This window comes from Motacilla alba, chromosome 4 (genome assembly GCF_015832195.1).
Source record: "Motacilla alba alba isolate MOTALB_02 chromosome 4, Motacilla_alba_V1.0_pri, whole genome shotgun sequence".
Taxonomy (NCBI): Eukaryota; Metazoa; Chordata; class Aves; order Passeriformes; family Motacillidae; genus Motacilla; species Motacilla alba.
Window position 1 is genome coordinate 37,051,350 of NC_052019.1, and position 12,898 is coordinate 37,064,247.

The window sequence follows — 12,898 nt, forward strand, 5'->3', positions numbered from 1 at the left end:
TCCTTGCCCTACCTATTCTAGGTCTGACCAACCAGTTTTCACTTCTTATTGAGCAGCTACAAGATTGTCTAATCCTAATAGATGTTTGTTGTGGCTCTTCTTGCCCTGTCTCTCGCTATTACCAATTTACAAGAAGGCATGAGATTCACTTGCCAGCACACATGTAAAAAGCTGGTCCTCAGAGACCTAACAGACTGACTATTCTGTTCCAAAGGAGGATGTGCAAAAGCTAGGCACACAAAGATGAATTAACAGATTTAAAGCTTCTGTCTGGTTTAACCCTGTGTTTATTCATCTTCTCATTGTGTAATGGAAGAATGCTGGTCAGATTAACAAAGTACAGCATGACCTATTGCTGTGTTTTAACAGAGTGTTCTGTATTTTTTCTTTTAACCTGCAAAAATTGAGTACTGAAAGGTTAAGAGAACACAGATTCCAGACTTAATCACAACATTTTCTTCTCACCATGACATAAACTCTATTCTGTATCTATTCACTATTTGCAGAACAAAGGATATCCTAGGAAAATCAATATTTTCTCAGAGATGCTGGTTGTCCTCAGCTTGCCTCCAGGTAACACAATAAAAGGTTTTAAGAAGCTGTCAGTTAGCAGAATTGATAGCAAATGCTTTTGATCAGGAACCTTGTTTGGAAAGTGACTACAGTAAGGACTCCCATTTTCTAAATGAGGTCTGTTGACTTTATATTGAGTTACCATATAATGGATTGTTAAAAGCCAATTTTACTGGAACAAAATTACACAATCTTTCACAAACCTGACCTGCTGATGCACATTTTTTCTTTTTGTGTAACAGTCTGGTATAGGATATATGTACTACAAAACTTTATTGTTCTACCCATGCAATTAGAGAACTTTTATTGAAAAGTGTCCCCTCATACTTTTTCTTTCAAAAGCTATCATCAATAACTCTGTAGTTTGTGTCACATTGTAGGCACAAAAAAAATGAGACAGATACTGATAACTTTTCTCTCCACTTCAGCCTAGACCATGCCACTTCATAAGTGTTGACAATTTGCTGGCTTTGGAAAGGCCAAAGCATGCATTCTCAAGGGGCTGAAAGGGAAATGTTCCACAAATGCCAAGCTGGAACTTGGCAGCACGGTCATTTGGCAGATGAACAGCACTGTACATAAACAAGTAGAGAGAGGGAGCTTAAATTCTAAATATGCTCTTGAGAAAAGATAAAAAACAGTTCCTAGGAACAGTGAACAGAATCTGTCAGAAAACCTAAGATCATTGATTTTTGTCATGAATGACTTATGATTATGGCTGTGTGGTTGGGATGGGAATGGAAGATTATGCAGTACAAAGTACCGTGTTCTCCAATCTCATGAGAGATTCTACTTACACTCATTAGATAAGGCACCATGTCACATCTGTTAGATCTTAGGGCTTAAATTCTTATTTTACTCATTAATCCAATTATCTTCCTGTTTCACCACATCTTTAGATGACATTAATGTATCATCATCAATTAATACAAACTGCTGCTATCTCTGTGCATATCCATGTAGAGGAAAATACACAGGCTGTAGAGTAGCCACTGATTTTCCACTCAAATGATCTGCTTCAAAATGAAGCTGACCAAGCTGCAATTGTATTTCCACACCTCTCATACTTTTATTTTACTTTTATTTTACTTTTATTTTACTTCATGCAACACACAAACACTAAAATTAAGAATATAGATGGTTCCGAGTTTAGACTGCCAGCTGGCCATCTGACAAAAGAACAGATTAAGCAAGGTAGCAGGATCTCTGATCCAGCAGATGAACAGGCTGTATTCTGCCCTCTGCATATTAACACTGTTCAGATTTAAAGGGGATCTGCTGTGACCCATGGGCACTTCCGCTCTGCACTGAACTGCACAGCACTCAGGATATTCAGTAATCTGTTACCACATCCCACACACTTGGTATCTTTCACAGTCACCATCCAATACTAATTCAGTGTTTCATAATGCACTCTTAAAAAAGCTTTCAAAACCTTACTCTGCACTGAAACAGTAGGCATCCTTCTCAGAGACCAAAGTATAGCCTTGCTCTTTAGCTCAGAAGGACTTTAGTCCACATCCAGTCCTATTCTCTTAAAATAAAATCAAATATTAACAGAAGATGGGAAGCGAACCTTCAAACTCACCAAATAAGCATATTCAGTTTTAAATACTAACACAAAATTACTACTGTGCGAAATGGCATTCTGCTCTCTTTTCCATGTCTTTTGCAGCTTTCCTTTAAAGTCCATGAGTTTCTCTTTGTGGGCCTGGACTACACCCTCCATCAAAAAAACCTATGTTTGTATTCTGCTTTTTCCTGCACTTACTTGCGGTTTGAAAGAAATCCAGTTTGGCTTTTTCCTGCACTTACTTGCAGTTTGAAAGAAATCCAGATCTGTGCAGTTAGGCCCAGATCCAGCAAAACACATGAGCACGTGATTTATATATATGAATAGTACCATTGTGCAGGATGCAGGCTCTTTCCCAGTATTTCCCACCAGTCTTTTTCCTGCTATTGCCTCTTTGTTCCCCATTACTGCATGTAGCCTTTCTTTTTTTTCCAAGATTTTCCTGTAAATCAAAACCAGGCACAGTCTATGTATATGATCATGCTCAGAATGAAGGGGAGTGGAGTCTCAGATGTACTGAGCCATGAAATACACATGCAACTGTGTTTAAAATGAGGTGTCAGACAGTTCTCAGCACTTCAGCACTGCTTTCCATCTCAACCAATTAACGTGTATCAAAAAAACTGTTGAATATCCTGCTTGTTCAACTTGAACTTTGGGAAGCTCATTCTGGTAGCTCATTTAGTTAGAGAAATACCATTAGAGAAGAATTAGTGAGGGTTTATGAGTCACAATATAGTTGTGACATTAAGCACTAAATATTCTAAAATAAAATTACCTAAAAGTAAATAGTGTGGATTCTGTGATATTGTGAACCATTTCATATTCTTTCACCTATGAGCAGTAGTGTGTATTTCGAGGTGAGATATCAATATGTTTCAAACAGTCCCATAAGTAAAATAAACATTTACAGTTAGGTATTAACTGATACTGATCACTAATATCAATTCTCGTGGAAATAATGTCATGTATTCAAGTCATTTCAATTATCATGCTTTTGGCTTAGGAATACCGCTTGGAGATTCCCACATGTTGAACCAGGCATTCATAAGAGCTGCTGCAATACTTACTCTAGAATGCCAGACGTGAACTCTTTGCAGATGTACCCAACAAGGTAAAAGTTCACTCTGGATGATTTCAGTGTGAAGGTGCACCACAGCCTGCTATACTTCTTATAGTATAAATATAGCAGAAATACCAGTGCTGGTCAAACACTTTCATAAACCTTAATGGGAGTTAACAGCATAACTCAGGGAGGTGTTCACAACCTTGCAGAGTCAAACTGCTGGTATCACACAGCAGATTTCTCAGCTTTCTGAAATTAAAATCAGGAAAGAAATTTGAAAGTTGAAAGATCAATTTAAAAAAATAATTGTATTGCATTAGTGACTTGTAATGCATGGAACATCATCTGTCTGGTTCTCAGAGAAAGGGATAATGGTTTTGGTGAGAGATTTTGGTTCAGCAAGGCATACAAGGTCAAGAACAAGAAGTTGATATTACTGTAAAAGTACATTCAATGCTGTTATCTTGATAAAATTAATTTCTAGTTGCTCAAAAAGCACTTTAATTTGGTATTGCTGGGATATTTTGAAAACACAGATGATAAGCTTTTGCGTTAGAGCTCATTCGAGTTGAATCTTAAGTCAGCCAATGCTTTGGCACTAACAACTTACTAAATGTTTCCAGGCAACAGAAAGAAAGTAGAAAAAGGTAAACAATTCAAATATGCTAAAGAGGAACAAACTGATACAAAAATAAAATCTTCTTCTGTATGAAATTCCTCACTTCTAAGCAATGTTTACTCCTTCTCCGTTTCATGCATTAAGAGGAAGTACAGAGTCCCACAATTTAAGGGTCAGTGGTTTTTAGAGTTTTTCCATTGTGTTACTTCCTCAAAAGTTTCACTGATTATTTTCAACACTTCAGCAGAAAATTGCTTCAACCCATGAAAACCACAACAGAATCTCCAAAGGCTTGAAAAAGTCACTGAGGTTGACTGAATGTCTCCCTGTGCTTTACACACCTCTGTTGCATGTGTTGGGGGTTAAGTGTTTCCCTACAACCACTCTTGTGAGGCCTGCATACTGGGGTGTAGAGTCTGTATTTTGTGCCTTGTGATACTTTTATTTTTTACAGCTCTGGCAAACCAGAGGTGCTGAATTTGCAATTTGTGCCAGCTGACAGCAGTTGCTGACTGTAGTGAACTCTCCTTGGGCCAGCCAGGGTCCAAAAGTGCTCTCCAGTATTTTTCTGATTGTCAGTGAGTTCTGCTATCAACTCTAACCCATCACCAGAAAACCCTTCTTCTCTAGACACCAGTAACCCATGCTCTCAACCTGCTGCCCTTTGGATACACTGCAAAACACACAGGCACTTGCTCCAACATCTCTGATGCCCTGGCCTATAGGTGTGATGGCTTTAGAGGCACCACAGTTCTGGGTGTGGAATGTCTCCTTATTACACAGCTACTTTGGAATCACTCTTAGCACAAAGCAAGTTAAAGAGGCACATAAAAGCATCTTTCCACCTACACCTCTTTTTTCATTGTACAGTTGAATAGTTTGCAGATTTTTCTTGCAAATGTTCCCTCATTTAGAGACACAGACATCTCGGGTAGCAATCATTAAAAAGTGTCTTATCATGCTGGAAAATAATAGCCTCTATAAGCCACGTCCCATATAAAATCCAGCCAGTGGTCATATTTTTTCCACCTTATCAGTCGACCATTTCCTCTTTGTTAAAATAAGCACTGTTTGACTCCCTTGGAGTGGAAAAAGATCTGTTTGCTAGGCAAGGTATCATGTTCTGTGTTTGACAGCATTGGGTTACATGGCAAGATTTTGATAGCAGTGGGGCTACAGGGATGGCTTTCTGCAAGAAACTGCTAGAAATGTCTCCTGTGTCCCATAGAGCCAAGGCCAGCCAACTCCAAGATGGGCCTGCTGCTGGCCAGGGTCAGGTCCATTGGTGATGGCAGTAATGCCTCCAAGACAACAAATTTAAGGGGAAAAGTTACTGTGCAATTTTAGCCAGAGAGGGGACAGAGAATATGTTAGAGCAACAGCTCTGCAGACACTGAGGTCAGTGGAAAAGGAGGGGGAGGAGGTGCCCAAAGTGCCAGAGCAGAGATTCTCTTGCAGCCGATGGTGCAGCCCATGGTGAGGCAGCTCCCTCCATGGGGGACCCCATGCTGGAGCAGGTGGATGCCCAAAAGAGGCTGTCATGCTGTGGAGAGACTGTTGGCTCCTGGCAGGAGTAGCAGAGACAATGTGTGATGAACTGACCACAATCCCCACTCCTCCTCCATCTGCACTGCTGGTATGGTGGAGGTAGAAAAAAATGGAAGTGAAGCTGAGCCTCAGGTGCAAGGATGAGTGGCAGCAAGGTTTTTGAAGATCTGGGTTTATTTCTTATAACTCTACTATGATTTGATTGCCAATAAAGTGAATTAATTTCCCCAGTCTGAGTCTGCTTTGACCCAGATGATAATTGCTGAGATGTCTCCCTTTCCTTATCTCGACCCAAGAGACTTTCATTATATTTTCTCTTCCCTGTCCAGCTGAGGAGGGGAGTGACAGAGCCATTTTGATGGGCACCTGGCATCCAGGTTGGGTCAACCCACTACACAGCCCCTTCTATCAGCAAGAGGTAGAATTCTTCCTTTTCCCTGTTGATGACTCATTACAGGTTTCAGTTTAAAGCATTTCTCAACTGAACTTTACGGTCCATGTTGCATATTTGAAGATTTTTATCATAAAAAATAACTATGTAGTTCATGACTAGCTCGATAGGGCAACCATGATAATAACGTCACCACTTTGGGTTCACAGTGGGCTTGGTATAATCTTTCCCATCTTCAAGCACCCTGTAAACTTACTACCCTAAAACAGGAAGGCATTTTTCAGGAGGCTGATTGTACATTTCAGTTCCTTTTCCAAATGGATATGCGCTTGCTCAACTTAATGCACTTTGAAAAGGAGTTAAGCCAAAAATGAGAGTCATGCTAATTGTGAAACAAGGATACCCACATATGGAGTTACTCAGAAATAGCCATTCTTGAACAGCATTGTATAACCAAGCATGAGACAGATTTTAAAGTTTTTCTTCATAATCATGGTAAATAAGAGCTTTAGGAATTTAGGTGGGGGTTTTTTGGTTTTTTGTTTTTTGGGGGTTTTTTTGTGGTTTTTTTGTTTTGTTTTGTTTTTTGGTTTTTTGGTTTTTTTACTTTGTGTTCCTTTCCATTTTTTTAAAATTGGGTTAGCATGGCCTAGTTTTCGGTAATGGGGGGATGACGGGAGGGCACAGAGGTGGCTTTTGTGAGAAGCTGCTGGAAGCTTCCACCATGTCTGGAAGAGCCAATTCCTGGTGGTTCCAAAGACAGACATGCCACTGGCCAAAACTGGACCAATTGGAAATGGTGGTAATGGTAATGTCTCTGTGATAGCATATTTAAGAATAAATCAAAACAAAGGTTGTGTTGCAGTTGTAATCTTCCAGACAGAGAAGAGTAGAGTGAGAATATGTGAGAAGAAAACTCTGCAAACACCAAGGTTAGTGAAGAAGGAGGGGGAGGAGGTGCTCCAGGTGCCTGAGCCGAGATTCCTCTGCAGACCACAGTGAAGACCATGGTGAAGCAAACAAAATCAAAAAGAAAGAAACCTCTGGAACCTGTAGCAAAAAATTTGCTTCAGTTTAATTGTTGAAAAAGCACAGGAGTACTTGTATCTCCAAGTTCTATCCAAAATTCTAGTAAAAGACACCCATTACCATGCAACTAGGAACCCAAAGTCTTACCAAAAAAATTAGGTCTGCCAAAATTTTCCACATTCCTAATAACAGAAAAAGTGATAAAATTTTAATTTTATCAGGATGTATTAATTCAGTATGCAATGGGAAAAAGATTCTGGTCTCTTATGTTAGCTTGGTGACTCAGGCACCATGTCAGGATTTCCTAGCCTATAAAAATTCTTTAATTGGAGTGGATGATGAGGCATCTGTTGCCACTCCTTTGGACCCAGTACAGCTGTCTACGGAAAGACACAACTGTTTTCATAAACGGACAATGGAAAAAATCTTTTTGACAGAGTACAAAAGGCCAACAAGCAGTGGAGCCAAATCCATTCCTGAGATCCCTGAAGAATATCAGTGCCATCATGGCAGAGATTATTATAGCGTACAGGCTGGACGCTCTGCAGCAAATGGAAAGCACTGGAATAAGCTCACAAACCTGAACCACAGGAAGAGCTAGCTGTTGGGATATCCAGCTGTGGGTTAATGTTCCGTTTCTTCTAGCTAATGTTGCTAACTTTTTTCTTAGGAAGACAATTGACTATTTTGCCTTGCTCCTTCTTTCCCTGGCCCTTCAGAAAATCTGGGTGCATGTCTAAGGAACAGGATTATATTGTTGCAGAGATACTGCAATATAGTTATTGTTTCTGGCAAAAATAGGAAGTATTTTTAAAGAAAGATAACTTCAATTGCATAACTTTTGTCCCTCTGTATGTGCACAGAGCAGCATAGGAGAGAAAGCAGGACAGGCCTCTTTGAAAACACCGAGGAGCACGGAAACAATTTGACCATATGTTTGATGGCTGCTTATTAAAAATTTTTATTAAAGGTAGGAAGCCTTTTAACTTCCACACATTCATAGTCCAGTGATGAGCTAACTGAAACTAAGGAGGAAAAGCTCCCCATGCAAGTGCATGCACACACACCCACCCCCATGTACAAGCACAGAAGAGAGGAATAGTTCTAAGGGAGGAGGAGACACACTCACTGTAAGAGCTGCCTTCCATTACCTACAACACACTGCAGTACTGACCTTGCCAAGAACTGCTGCAGCAGCCAATTTACCAGCTCAGGAATCACTGAAGTGTTATTTTGCCAAGGACTCTGAAGCATTGTAAGGAGACGTAAAATTCTTCTCTTCTCTTGTGTTCAGAAGAGTCAAGAATTCACACACACGCATGCACACACACACACACACACACACACAGACACAGAGACATTATGAGGCCACCCAACAGAGACTATGAAATCATCTCCCTGAGGTGATCAAAGGTGTCTGTGTTAAATAAATCTTGAATTTTTGTGTAAAATATGGAATTCTATGCATTCCAGGGAAATCTTGCATTGAAATTGGCAATAAAAAAGGAAGGTCAGAGTGTTGTAAGACAGACACATTTACAGACTGATTTGCTCTTCATTAGCTTTTTTCTGAACATACCAGTGCTGTTTGGAAACTGTATTAAAATTATTTTGGTAAGAATTTACTCTCAAACATTTATTGGAAACTTTTATAATCACAAAGTGCAGGAGAAATATACATAATAATCAAGATCCTGAAGTCATAATCCTAAGGATAAATAATTTTGAAAATTCCTGTGAAAGCCTAATTTTAGCAACATTTCAATAAAAAGAGATAAACAGAGAGCAAAGTAGAAGACAAAAAAACAGATCCATGCATAGTTTTCCATCATAGTTTTCCATGTTGCAAGTACACTGAGGGATTAGACTGCATGGGATTTCAAGCAGGGGAGGATCTCTACAATATTATTCTCCACAACCCCCATTAGGAATTAATGATGCTTCAAGTAGGATTAACTCTTACAAATTTTGTCCTACTGCTGCTGCTATACAACTATGACAACATCATGGCTTCTGCCCAGGGTGTGCTCTTAGGGGAAGAGATCTGCAGCAGAAACAGAGAGGCACCAATTCCTTGGGGAGATCTTACTGATCTACACATCACTCAACTCCATTAACCACATAACTGGGATTCCCAGACTTTAATGTTCCCACAGAGCTCTCCATCATCCTTAAAGCTCTGAGAGGACAGCAAATGTCACCTGAACCTCATGAAAACTCCTGCTTTGTTTCCCTTCCTGTGGGATGTTGTTTTTGGGGTACAATGATAAATATGTACTTGCATACACCTTTAATTGAGCCTATTTTCATCCTGTCAGCAAAATATTGGGCTTATCAGAATAAACGAGTGGGAAAACACTGCAGAATTAATGGAGGCACTCAACCTTTTCTAATTATACACTGCATTAAACTTTTATGAGAGAAAGCATATAAAAATGCTTTGCTATGAGTGTATTCTCAGACTAGCTGATTTAGTTTGGTCAGTTGAACTGATCAGGCAAACAAAAGTTTAACCCAACAAAGTAAAAATATTCATGCAAGGGTGGAATCCCTCATTAATCTCTGAACAGTACAGAAACCAAGCTGAAAACTCATTGCCCACTTCAAAAGGTAATAAAGAAATTGTTCTGTATCACAAAAAAACATGCCAAGTCTACAGCAAAAGTTTGATCAAAGGCACTGGTTCCAAGCATACATGTTTGTCTTTTGTTCATTTTATTTATCTGCCTTTGATGCATCAGCTGATGCTGAATTTTATTTATATTACGCTATTTATTTCTTCAGCTCCAACTCAGATGCATGCCCCTGCTGTGCAGTACAAATATTCACATAATAAAACATCGTCTTCATTTCAGAAAGCAATGAACTTAAGGGCTAAACAGACAAGACAAGAAAATTGTCAGGGAAAAGGAAAACTCAGAACACCCATTTCATATTGCGCAGTTGAGGCACAAGATTATGATGTTACGCTGGTAAATGGCAGCTATGTTTCATTACTGGCACACATAGGGACAGGGTTACATTTGATATGTACCCAGGCAGACAAGAAACATACAGGGCAGAAGGGAGGACTGAGGCCCAGTCTGCTGCACACCTTTCAGAGCCGCTGACATTCTTTCTTTGGCTGTTTACCAGCACAAAATAATTTTCATAGAATCGTGGACTCACAGAATGGTATCAGTTGAAAGGGTCCTTAAAGATCCTCTAGTTCCAATCTCCCTGCCATGAGTAGGGATACCTTTCACTAGACCAGGTTGCTCAAAGCCCTGTGCAACCTGGCCTTCAACATTGCCAAGGATGGGACTGACACAAATTCTCTGGGCAACCTGTTGAGAGAGAAGTGCCTCACCTCTCTTACAGTAAAGAATTTCTTCCTAATATCTAGTCTAAACCTACCCTCTGGCAGTTTAAAGATATTTTCCCTTGTCCTATTACTGTATACCCACTATATACAGCTCTGCTGTAAGTCCCCTTTAGATACCTGAAGGCTGCCTCTCTCCTCCAGTCTTCACAGGAGAAGTGATCCAGCCCTCTGATCATCTTCATGGACTTTTTCTGGAATCATTCCAAGAGGTCCACATGCTTCTTATGTTGGGGACCTCTGGACTCAACACTGCAGATGGGGTCTCACAAGAGCTGAGCAGAAGGGCAGAATCCCCTCCCTTGCCCTGCTGGCAGTACTACTTTGGATGCAGCCCAGGATACAGTTGGCTTTTTGTGCTGTAAGTGCACATTTGCTGGCTTATGTCCAGCCTCTCATCCACCAACACCCTCAAGCGCTTCTTCTCAGGGCTGCTCCAAATCTATTCTCCATCCAGCCTGTACTTGTGCTTGGGATTGCCTCACCCCAAGTGCAGGACTTTGCATTTGGCCTCATTGAACTTCCTGAGGTTTGCATGGATCTGTTTCTCAAGTCTGTCAAGGTTCCTCTGGATAGCATCCCCTCCCTCCAGCATCTCAACTGTAGCACACAGCTTGGTGGCATCAGCAAACTTGCTGAGGGTGTGCTCAGTCTCACAGTCCACGTCACCAACAAGGATGTTAAACAGTGCCAGTCCCAATACTGACCCCTGAGGGACCCTGCTCAGGGTTTCATTTTTCCTAACCTTATCCCTGGCTGCTCAATCTCCCTATGTTCATCCCAGGCTGCCTGTTCTTGCTTTCCTACTCAGCGGGGTTTCTTTTTGTGTTTGAGTTTGTCCAGGAGCTTCCTGTTCATGCACACAGAACTCCTGGTGTTCTTGCCTGGTTTCCTCTGTTTTGGGATGCATATACTTTTGTACAGAATATGTACATTCATTACATACACACTCTATACACAGTATGGAAGAAAACACTATTTGTGACAGTGTATATGTCATTTATACAGTACAATATACATTATACTTACCTCAAAATATTAGCCCAACAACCTCAGAGCAGTTTGATGTCTGCTTGGTATTTATTAAAAAAACAATCTGCGGCTTTGCCTAGTAATTTGTAGGTGTTAATACCTGCTGGTTGCCTTTTGAGAGAGAGATAATTTCATGTTGCTGTTTTATCACAGACATTGACAGGCTGGTGGGTGGACAGCCACACCTCCAGGTCTTTGATTTCAGCTCTTGAGAAATAGGAGGTGTGTGCACTAGAAGAGAATATGGGCTAAGCTGACCTGACCTCCATAGCCAAATCTGGCACACAGGGAAGAGGCTTTGGAGTCAAGGGGTGTCCTGCTTTACCAGCATGTGTTGTCATGCTGGGCAGATCCTTTCCAAAGTTTCCTTGCTTGGCAGCTATTGGAAGAAGACAGCAATTGCAAGTGTGTAGTAAAGACTAGACCTGGCTGGAAAACAGAACTTTGCCTAACAAAATATGGTGATATTTCAAGTTGGGAAGAAGCCCTTTAACACTTCCAAAATTCTACACAGGACAATTTCATTTAAAGAGAATAACCCCCACATTGATGCTCCATCATTTTTGCTCTTGGGGTTTTTTAATATAAGAAAAGAAAGAAATTGAAATAGGTATATGATTCCAAACAACAACACAAAAATCCAACAAAACTTATTATTCTAAATGTGTCAAAACTCTTTTTTTCAAAATTAACATAGACAAAACTAGCCTTTTAAAGACTTCCAAAGTCAATATTATCCCTAACAACTTGCCAATCAGCTCTAATAGAAATACCTACTGTTATACAATTCTCTGAGAATCACAAATAAGAGGCGGTATATACACATAATGATGATAATAATAATCATCACCATAATCATAATAGCCTTTGTAGACAGATATAATACTTTTTTATTTTTTAGCTGAGCTATAAATTCATAACAATAAAACAAGAACTCCAGCAAAATAAAGCTGACCACTATTGTGGGCTGTGATTGATAGAATTAAATGGTTACACTAAATACTATGTTAAATGCTGCTAGTCTGAATCAAGATCTTTCACAACATGTTGTATGGAGTTTTCTCTGATTCCTACTGAATTTTTCTGGGGACAATACTCATTTGTTGATAGCTTCACTGTATGTATTGCAGCAATAATTTTAAGGAACATGTACTAAAGCTTCAAATCATATTTTGGAGGAATGTATTCAGGCTTACATTCCTAGAAATCCCAGATCAACATGTGATATATTTCTAAAGAGATACACACATTTTTAAAGAGAAATGTGGCAGTCAGTGCAGAAACTATGTAAAGATCTTCAGCTCTAGCATGCAGAACCTCAGTCTTGATGACCATGTTGTCTTTCTCTTTATTAATATTCTATCTATTACTCATATATAATGATGGAAATTGCTTAAAATGAAAACAGCTGCTTCCTTATTGCAAACTCTGTGGCATTAGGCACAGTCTGAATTTTGTTTTGCAGCAGCATGTGTCATTCTGCTGAGCGCAAGCAATGATTAGCAATTCTTTCCTGCAAACTTTATCAACTAACTTTAGAAACTTCTCAGTGTGGTTTAAGGCGGGTGGCCATGCAAAATCTAAGAAAACAAATTGTTTCCCTGTTCTGTGCCCCACAGAAATGTCTGATTTGCCTGTGTGCTCAAGCCCTATGGCACACAGTGCTTCATGCTTCAGATTCAGTGGCTGTGATTACAGATATATGC

The 12,898-nt window shown here is 39.9% G+C and overlaps 1 long non-coding RNA gene across 1 annotated transcript in view; it reads right to left on the reverse strand.

The window, feature by feature from the left end:
• Nucleotides 1-12,898, reverse strand: part of LOC119700122 — a 49,637-nt gene that overhangs the window by 6,653 nt on the left and 30,086 nt on the right. The window lies entirely within an intron of this gene.